The following is a 10,719-nucleotide window of genomic DNA, read 5'->3' as shown; positions in this document are numbered from 1 at the left end:
TAAGTTAATTTGAATGGAAGCTCGCGTCATCATAATTAGCGTAGGTTCCTAAATGGGAATAGGACACGTTTCTATTTTTTGGCTCCGGTGCAGCGGTGCAGCCAATCAGCGCACTCATCACTTTCTCCGGAAATAGTAGTGTGACACTAGGTGGCATCCCAAATAACGACGGCCGCCTTTTTCGAAAGAACTTTTTCATGGATTTTACACAAGAATACCGAAACGGAAAGATAGAATGTGGTTTCCGCTAGATTTCAAGTCACGCTTTTCACTTTTCCGAGGAAGCCAACAGCTGAGTGTGAAGAAACGCTGCTGTTCAACTTCGAAATCTCCAGTCGCAGACGACCTTCGCTTTTGCAGTAGCCTACAGTCAATGCAGGTGCAATGTTACTCATTTCGATCAGCTCGTTTTCGTATATATTTTTGCATTAAGATCATGTACAATGATTGGAATCAAAGGAGGAATGACTTCGGTATGCAAATGCGTTGGTTTGGCCGAAATCAATACAGCAGTAATTAAGCTAGGTTCTTTCTCGTCAGTTTGTTTTTTGCGACTGAAGTTTGTCTTCTGAATGTACCACTTGCTTGATTTTGATTGTTTGTTCAGCTCCTCGGCACAAAATTCATCATGCAAGATATCAATTTGTTGAATGATAACGGGATAAGTGAAGTTCAAACATGTATCTGCTTGCAAAAACAATCGCAGGGACAGATCTATCTGCTTCATTGACTGACAGATTGTCATTGAATTTCCAACGTAAAATGACTCGTTTGCAGACTCTCTAATTAGATCCATCGAGTGTTTGTGTTCTTAGATCCATTGGCTATGCAGGCTTTTTGCGATCATAACATTGTTTGGGTTTGTGCAGGTGCAATCTGCAGATCAGAGGAGATTGACCGCAGGGTGACGCAGTGTCAGTGATCAATGCAACTTGTGTTCGACACTCAATATTGCCTTCTACCAAACTCAAGGGCAAAACAAAAGGTACATGCTTGTGAATTCATATTATGTAATGTCTGAAGATTAACACCGTTTTTAGCTCTAGTCTGAGTGATCATGCTTATTAATATCCAATTCAAGTTACATACGATACATACTCCGCCCCAGCACCACCCTCACCCCATAGCACTGCTATACAGATACTACAGTCCAACAACTAACCCTCTAAAAGTCCCCCCCCCCCCCACTCTCGGTGTAACATCTGTTGCTATCTGCACCTTTGTGTGGTAATGGGAAACTCGTGCTCAAATAGTTTCAGAACTGTTGATATTATAAGAGTTTTATTTACCAATGGTTCTCCCCTCCCTCCTTCATATTACACCGACACTCTCTATGCCCACCCTCCACCCCCTTCCCCCATCCCTTCCCTCTACAGGCACGTCTACTAAAGTCTCAGACGTGATAGGATTAAGAGGATGCCACAATGATCCGGGTAACTTTGCAAATAATCATACTGATATAACAGAAGAAAGTTATTCCACAGTCATTTCTACTTATACATTACAGTGTTACAAAACAGGAATTTGTGCTAAGTTATAATCTACAAACAACAAAGACCCTCCAGCCCCCCCCCCCCCCCCTCCTCACCTGCAACATATACATGTTCATGTCCAACTTTCCCAGTGGCTCTTAATCTTATGTCTATGACTGTTGATATTGAAGAGTAGAAAGTGTTTAGTTTTCAATGACTAAATTTCCCCTCACACACACACACACACAAACACACACGCACATGCACATAGCTGTTGTCTCCTTCTCAATCTCTCTGTGTCTCTCTGTTTAATTAAAATATTTGGATCACTAACTTTTCACTGAGATTCAGTGTTATGTGTTATGTGGAGTAAGATTAGTGAATGTTGCTGCTGATTCTGTTGTTCTTACTGTTCTTCCTCCCTGCATAATCTTTTTTCTCCTTAAACAGTTTTTTTTTATTACTACAGTGCGTCTATGGAGTGTACATCAGAGATGTGATGGGACCAAAAACATTCCAAAATGAAACAGGTAACTTTTTAAACTGGTCTTCATTTTGTTTATTGAGAAGTTGGTTCACATGATACATTTCAGAGTCGTCCTTTTAAATTCGTTAAATATTGCACCAGTCACTACATCTATAGATTATCAGATTAAGTTGTCTTCTTCTGCATTATGCATATGCAATATTCATCTTTAGTGCGCGCGTGTGTGTGTGTGTGTGTGTGTGTGTGTGTGTGTGTGTGTGTGTGTGTGTGTGTGTGTGTGTGTGTGTGTGTGTGTGTGTGTGTTTATTGGTTGAAGACGACACAGGCCCCTTCCCTCATTTGTTTATCTGTGTGCGAGACTTCGTGAGTCAGTTGCATAGGCAGGATAGCTAACTGAGTTGCCTGCAAGACCGTTAACGGCATTTTGCACTGTATATTTGCTGTAGGCTACATTAATTTCAGCTTAGGTATGACCAATACCAAAAGTTACAATGTTGTAGGTGAAATGGTCTGTCTTTTGGGCTCTTTCCAAAAAGGATCCGAATTCGGGGATAGACTCAACCGTTTCGGGTTTTATATGGAGCCGTACACTAATTAACCCGATTTAAGCATTAAAGAATTTAAGAGTGTTAGTTTTGGAGGGTATAAACTATGTAATTCAAATGAAAATTTCAATAATAAATTTTCGTATAATTAATATACTTACCCAATTCTCATAGTTTATACCCTCCCATCCTTCCACGCTACTTAATTTCCTATGGCGTCTTTTTTTTAGCTTGGTTACCACCCTTTCGAGGGCAGGTAATTTGAGTAGTTTTTCGACATCTAGCATATATGAGATCTTAGTCAATGCATCCCTCAGACAACCAGTTACACCGTTAATGACACATGAAGCAATAAGGTAACTATCAGATAACACTTGTATACACAAAATCCACTCGGACAAGATCAACAAAATCTTACGATCTTGTTAACTCATTGGAGACGTAATGTTTTAGTCCTTTTTTTTGGTTGAAAATGTGCTGAAAAAAGAAGATTACAGCTAGATCAAAACTCAAAAGTGTTCCAAATTACCCCTCCATTTGACCTGTGAACTCGCCACTGTGTTGACCTTTGTCATGCATAAGATATAGTTAATAATCGCCAAATATTAACTAACTAGGTCAACAGGTCAAGAAGTATTAAGCATTTTTATAGTCCAGTACTTTGCTATATGTCCCGTGTACATTTTGGAGTTGAGAGAATTTCTCACTTGATTTGAGTCAAGGGGTACCCAGACATGAAAAATCACGGAGTTGATCGGGCACCACCCTGGTACATTTTGCGTAATGGCCGAATCCAAGATGGCCACCATCGGCCGCATTGAAAATCCTAACTTTTGTGTTTTTGACAATAGTTTCACTTGCAATACCTCTAATCCAAATGATTTTGATGTGTTGAGTTCATTTCTGGTATTATTTTGTTCATTTGGGGTCATCTTGGCCGAATCCAATATGGCCGCCATCGGCCGCAGTGACAATCCTAATTTTTGCGTGTTTGACAATATAATCACTTGTAATACCTCTAATCCAACTGATTTTGATGTGCTGAGTTCATTTCTGGTATTATTTTGTCCCTTTGGAGTCATTTTGGCCTTCAAATGCCATGGTCAATGTAATGTTCGTATACTGATGACCTTATCCGTAACCTGTGACAATTTATTTTAGCAATAATCACAGGTGTAGTAATCTAAATAGAAGCGTTTAAGCATGTACAAACAAACAAACAGACAAACAAACACAATAAAGCAAACAAGAGGGAATTCTTGATCAGTTTGATCCGCCTGGGTGACTCGGAAGGCGACCCTCCTCAAATCTGGGCTGCCGTGCACACACTTGTGTCTTCTGCAGTAGTGCCAATGATGCGTGTTGGCTTCCTTCCCGTGGTACCAAGACCCATTACTGAGCGTGCTACAGTGAGACACTGTCTCACAAACTTTCAAAGTTGTCGCAGACAGCTGAACCAAGCATCAATGGCAGTTTGGTGCGATGAAGGCGTGTTCGATGTGGCAGCAGATGTTTTCCTGCATGAGACAGAACAGTTCAAGGATCTGCTCCTTTGCTTGGGACCCTTCCACTGGACTCGCATTCTGCTCAGGTGCCAGGGCAAACTGCTTCAAGGTTCTGGCCTGGATGACGCGCTGGTTGAATGTGGCGTGTTTGGACGTGGAGTGATCGAGTCGGCCTTGAATGGCAGCCATTATGTCCGAGCTCTCACTGGAATGCTGATTGTGGAGGACCAGATTCGGTCGCTCCAGTGGCAGATGTTCTGGCAACACAAAGAAGAAACTGCATATCCAGAGCTAGAGCAGGTGAAGGCTCTGCAAACTTCACTTGAGGAGTTCGAGACCCTGACTGGACAAGTTGAGAAGTTGTATCGGGACTTTGTGGAGTTTGAGAAGGAGTGTGAGGCCAAGTCTGAGCTCTGCCAATTCTTTGGTGTTTGGCTGCGGATAGTCGCCGTCATCAAAAACACTGTTGCCTCCGACAGAGAAGGAAATTGGGATCTACATGCAGCTAGTGTCGAGGACTCTATGCCGATCTTTGCAGAATTTGACTGCATCAATTATCGGCGTTACGGCTCGTGGTATCTTGAGCAAATCAAGGTGCTAGAGTTCACCCATCCTGAGCTCTATCGACGATTCTCTATGGGCCAGTGGGTTGGTCAGGATCGTCCAGGCTGGTTCTGTGCTGTAGGAGCGACATGAAGGTTGAGCAGACCATCCAGCGAGTGTCCAAGGGACCTGGAGGTCACTATGTAGTGGGAGCTACACGAAATGCCGGTTCTGCGGCAGAATTTGAACTCTTGTTCCACGAGATTAGGTGTATAACCAATCTCCTCAACCAGCTCACCACCAACCACCCCATGGACCACACAGAATGCCATCTTCGGCATGCTCTAAGCTCTACTCGCCGTGTCAAATTCAATCAGAATGTTGAGAAGCTGCTAGACTTTGTGATTGAGCGACAGAATCCTTACTCGGTGGTGGTTCAAGAACCCGTGCCACTGCATCACCTGTTGACCAAGCTGGCTGTTGACCGACAAGTGGCTGAGCGTCTTCTCAAGTGTCTCGAGAAGGGCGAGCGTGTCTATCAGTCATACAGGCAGGAGGTGCTGGTCGAGAAGACCAAGATAATGAGTGCAACCATATCAAAGAGGAAGCTGCCCCAGTTCAACGAACAGCCACAGAAAACACCAGCAACCATTCTCACAGAAAAGAAGGATCTCTCATCCAAGGACGTTGCAGAGGCACAGAGAAGCATGGACATTGCAAAGGAGCGTGGCATGGACATCAAGCAGATACTTGATCACGATCTGCTGCCAGTGACTCCACTGTTTGATGGTGATCTTCCCGCTCACGCCAACAAGTCAGCACTTGTTGTTGAAATTGAATCTCAACAGGACCTCACTCAATGGAATCTGACGTTTCTTCTCCCCACTCATGTTGTGGTGGACTTCATGTCAAAGATGCGACAGATGCCGCTAGCAGAATTGTCTACCCTCGGGGATGTAGTCACTGCAGTCATCACATCAGCCACAAGCCTCTGCCATGAGTCGGACTACATTCACCTGGTGCTAGATTCATACATTGAATTTTCCCTGAAAGAAGGAGAGCGCATGAGGCGAACTAATGTGACGCCTATTGACATTATTGGCATGAACGCAAACACACCCATCCCTCGGCAGCTTGATAAGTTTTGGGCATCCGAGAAGAACAAACGGAATCTTCAGCTGCTGGTTCGAGATATGGTGAGCAATCGAGCTGAAGGAAATCCTGTCATCATCGCCAGCTCTGTCGTCTCTGATGATGAGGTGCTTCCAGCCAAAGCAGCTGGCGGTGAAGAAATCTCGGACCTGCACAGCTGGATTGAAGAGGCAGACGCCAGACTGGTGGTACATGTGGAGTGGGCCGTTTGTGTCAAACAGTGCAAGAGAGTTGTAGTATGTTCCAACGACACGGACACGTTCGCTCTACTGCTTCACTACACCCCTCAGTTCCAAGCGCTGGGGTTGAAGGAAATCTGGCAGCAGTACAGTACAGGTGAGAAGCGGCGGATGCTTCCACTGCACCTACTAGCAGTTTCTAAGCTTGGAGCACCGCTGGCCAAGTGTGTGATCAAAGCACACATACTGACTGGAGATGACTGTATGGGTAAGGTTGGAACGAAGCACGCTGCTATAGCCACTGACCCTGTACGGTATCTGATGAACTTTGGAGAGACAGACAGCTTGTCAGAGCAAGATGAAGCTCTGGCAGAAAAGTACCTTGTACGTGTCTGGGTGGGTGTAAGATCAAAAACAACAGCGGAAACGTTCCACCAGCTCAGAGTGGAGTACTACAGCAGTGCCAAAGCTGGAATTGACTCTCTCCCACCCACAAGCAATGTCATCAGAGGCCACATCCGCAGAGCAGCCTTTCTGGTGTACAAAGCATGCCATCTGCTTGGGGCGACCAGTCAACAACGTGAGGACAATCTAAAACCACTAGAACATGGGTGGGAGCAACATTTTGGCACCCTAGCTGTTGCCATCTAAATGCATGAAGCCCCTGCCACCCACTTTGTTCACAATATGCAAGTGTGCAGGCAAGTGTGACACACGACGGTGTGGGTGCTGTTCTGCTGGAGTTTCATGCGTCACATTCTGCCATGGAAAAGCAGATAATTCTCCATGTTCCAATCAGTGAGGGAAAGAGACACTTGCAGTTACATTGAGAATGTATACTACTTGTTGCATACTGGATAACTTTTCTGTTCGTGTTGGAATGTGTCATTGACCACACAAAACAGAAACAAAGTGAAAAAGCAGCAAAGACAGTTTTAGTTGAATAGGTAAATAGGGTGTTTACTTGTGAATTCAAGATCAGAATGACTTATACCTTTAACAGTGAATCATACTGTGAAAATGCATGTCAGAACTAATAGCATTGTGTATAGGAGCCCAGTTGTTACTGCTAGAATATCGCCTGGTTACGTTCAAGACTGTCGGTATAAGAAAATTACCTTGACATTGGAAGGTCAAGATGACCCCAAATTCACACAATAATACCAGAAATGAACTCAGCACACCAATATCAGATGGATTAGATATGTCACAAGTGTATATATTGTCAACAACACAAAAGTTAGGATTTTCACTGCGGACAGTGGCGGCCATATTGGATTCGGCCAAGATGACCCTAAATGAACAAAATAATACCAGAAATGAACTCAACACATCAAAATCATTTGGATTAGAGGTATTGCAAGTGAAAATATTGTCAAAAACACAAAAGTTAGGATTTTCAATGCGGCCGATGGCGGCCATCTTGGATTCGGCCATTACGCAAAATGTACCAGGGTGGTGCCCGATCAACTCCGTGATTTTTCATGTCTGGGTACCCCTTGACTCAAATCAAGTGAGAAATTCTCTCAACTCCGAAATGTACACGGGACTTATAAACAAGTACAGGACTATTATGGGCTGCATTTGTTTCATGTGTGTCACCCTTTATGTTTATACTTTTGCAGGCTGGTGTGGAGTTCTGATGTTGCCAGGGCGATGGAAGACACATACATAAGACATATAAACAAGCTTCCCTGTGAAGTGTTTTGATCACAAATCACCATTATTTTGCACATTTATGCATATCTAGTCTCAGCTCAGACTTGTGCTTTGAAATTGGATGTTTAAGTACTAGCTAAAACCCTGAATAAAGTCTTCGCAATACATGGAATGGGATCAAAAGTGTGTGTGTGTGTGTGTGTGTGTGTGTGTGTGTGTGTGTGTGTGTGTGTGTGTGTGAAAACAACATTCAAAAATGAGGGTGAGATAAAACATAAAACAAGAAGGGCAAAGCCCATACGACTCACATGCTTGACCTCGACCTTTAGGGTAACTAAACCTAGCAATGACATCATACACTAAGAACTGCTTTACACATTTTTCCTACCAAAATACATGTGACCTTGACCCAAGGTCAAGGTCATGCAACACAAAGCTGTTAATTCAAGACATAGGAAGTACAATGGTGCTTATTGGCTCTTTCTACCATGAGATATGGTCACTTTTAGTGGTTCACTACCTTATTTTGGTCACATTTCATAAGGGTCAAAGTGACCTTGACCTTGATCATATGTGACCAAATGTGTCTCATGATGAAAGCATAACATGTGCCCCACATAATTTTTAAGTTTGAAACAGTTATCTTCCATAGTTCAGGGTCAAGGTCACTTCAAAATATGTATACAATCCAACTTTGAAGAGCTCCTGTGACCTTGACCTTGAAGCAAGGTAAACCAAACTGGTATCAAAAGATGGGGCTTACTTTGCCCTATATATCATATGTAGGTGAGGTATTCAATCTCAAAAACTTTAGAGAAAATGGGAAAAATGGGAAAAATAGCTGTTTTTTAGGCAACATTTATGGCCCCTGCGACCTTGACCTTGAAGCAAGGTCAAGATGCTATGTATGTTTTTTGGGGCCTTGTCATCATACACCATCTTGCCAAATTTGGTACTGATAGACTGAATAGTGTCCAAGAAATATCCAACGTTAAAGTTTTCCGGACGGACGGACGGACGACTCGGGTGAGTACATAGACTCACTTTTGCTTCGCATGTGAGTCAAAAAGCTACAGCACAGATACTTTTTTGTCTAGCGTCAAGGACGGATCCAGGGGGGGTTCCTGTCACCCCCCCCCCCCCCCCGGCCTGAACATGTATCTCCTCCAAGGGTGAAAATAAAATAAAAATCAATAAATCATGACAAATATTCGGAGAACGCGCCAGCTAGATTCCACATATTCTCATCTACATTTCAAAACGTCCAGACCTCCCTAGCGCCCTCAACTAATGAACCCCTAACACAATTGGGGCCCCCCCCCCCAACCTGATACGGTCCGGCCATGAGCGTTCTATATCGTCCTCTTTAGAAACTTGTTGCGCTGTTGACACACGTACGTTTCTATTTGCAAACATCCATAAAGTAATATTTTGTTAATCATGTTTAAAACATTTCTTCTGAGTAGAGTGAAGCTAAATCAAACCACACACAAAATGAAAAAAACTAAATCTAAATCAAAGCCATATTGCGCGTAACATAAAGCAACAGTCTAACCGTCTGCAAGAGAGATTGTTAGTAGTAGATCTAAAAAAAAAGAATGGATTCCATGGAAGCTAGTGTAACTATACACATTCAACATCTTTGAAGCTTCGGATATAACTCGATAAAACAAAAAAGAACCAAAACTTAAAACATGTCCCAACAGTTGTTAGTCCACCTCTCTCTTCACCCGACCCCCACACTCACATAGTTTGTGTCTGAAAAGCTCTAAAACGCACTGGCACACACGCACACACACTGACTTATACAGAGTCCATTTAGAAATATGTTCAGTAATTGCGATAAAAGACAAGACTTTTGTCTCCTTTGGTAAACATCACGGTGTTTTTTTCCCGCCACTTCTTATCCACGTGTAAAAATATTTCCCATCAGACTGCGCGAGTGGAGAAACTACGTCATATCATAGGGGAATCCCCTACCGGAGCAGGATCGGAGCAGCCTGCTCCGGAACCGGAGCTTGTGTGTGAGAGAGGGCAGGTGGAGAGTGGGGCAGGATTGGAGCAGCCTGCTCCGCTTGCTCCGCCGGTGTGTGAGCCCCGCTTTAGTCGGTGTCCACGTGCGTCGAGAGGACATCGTCAGGGAAAAGTGGGCGGAAATTGGCTTCGTGGCGGGATCGCCAAAATACTTCAATCGCGCCATGATGCTCTTCAGGGAGAGGTTTCCGTTTGTTACTTTCGTGGTAGTGGGCCAGGACCCACAATGGTGCACACAGAACTTCAATCCTGTGAACAACGACACGTTCATTCTTGAGCTATCCTCCGCTGAGGTGGACGTGCAGCTGCTGTCCATGACGGATCATCTCATCACGAGCCCGGGCACCTTCAGCTGGTGGGCTGCCTTCAAGATGGCGCGCACAGCTGTGGTTATGTACCCAAGATACTTCACCAGGTACGGCTCTTCGCTTGCCCGCTGGTACTTGCCAAACTATGTTGATTATGTGATGCCTCATTGGATTGCTATACACGGCTAGCGATGACATTGTTCAGGGCAATTCCAGCGGAACTGACGTGGCGCCACAATAAAAACACAGTAACTCAACAGGATGAAAATACCATACAGACTATTTATTATCAGAAAATGGTGCTCAGATTTCCTAAAACACAAAATTCTACTTGCCCAAGACAAAATACAAAGAATGTGATTTACCGGGTGTCACGTTTCAATATATCACAGAAGGTGATTATGAACGGTTAGTTACTGCTAACTAACCACACCACGATTCACTCTCGCAGTCATACAAATAGATAGAATCAACAAAAGTATAAGTTTCAGACGCCTGTTTATATACTATCTCGCCACCTCCCTCGAGACTTCACTCCAAAAGATGTTTTACGTTCAAAACGTAAAAATAGGTCAGTTAAAGTTTAGAAAATGATAATAACACGCTGATCCCGTGTATAGATAGGAAAGTTACTGATCTGCCAAAAGCGCTTGTTAATACAGGTGTCACACACCCCACGTTGTCACCACTCAAATGAAATCATAAATATAAAAGATGACTAGGTGGTATACAGGGTGCAATGACATGGTGCACTTAGCTTTTTGCCACTGAGTGGGCGACCCGTAAATAGTCTATCTCCACAACTGCTCCGTTGAATGAAGTGCCGGCTGGCGTG

General features: G+C 43.7%; 1 protein-coding gene across 6 annotated transcripts in view; it reads left to right on the top strand.

Moving 5' to 3' along the window:
- Positions 1-10,719, top strand: part of LOC138976423 (E3 ubiquitin-protein ligase TRIM56-like) — a 91,110-nt gene that overhangs the window by 21,904 nt on the left and 58,487 nt on the right. Inside the window, exons 1-4 of one of the 6 annotated variants that reach the window (XR_011458986.1) lie at positions 37-359; positions 870-985; positions 1,942-2,002; positions 7,509-7,714. The exons of 2 other annotated variants lie outside the window; for them this stretch is intronic. The gene's annotated coding sequence lies outside the window, so the exon portion shown is untranslated. Of the gene's footprint in view, positions 1-36; positions 380-454; positions 474-869; positions 986-1,941; positions 2,003-7,508; positions 7,715-10,719 lie in introns of those variants that run through there. 3 more of the 6 variants (XR_011458985.1, XR_011458987.1, XR_011458988.1) reach the window with 3 other exon arrangements.

The sequence above is a fragment of the Littorina saxatilis genome, linkage group LG9 (genome assembly GCF_037325665.1).
Source record: "Littorina saxatilis isolate snail1 linkage group LG9, US_GU_Lsax_2.0, whole genome shotgun sequence".
NCBI lineage: Eukaryota > Metazoa > Mollusca > Gastropoda > Littorinimorpha > Littorinidae > Littorina > Littorina saxatilis.
The sequence above is the reverse complement of the archived record's forward strand: the minus strand, read 5'-3'. Positions and strand labels throughout refer to the sequence as shown.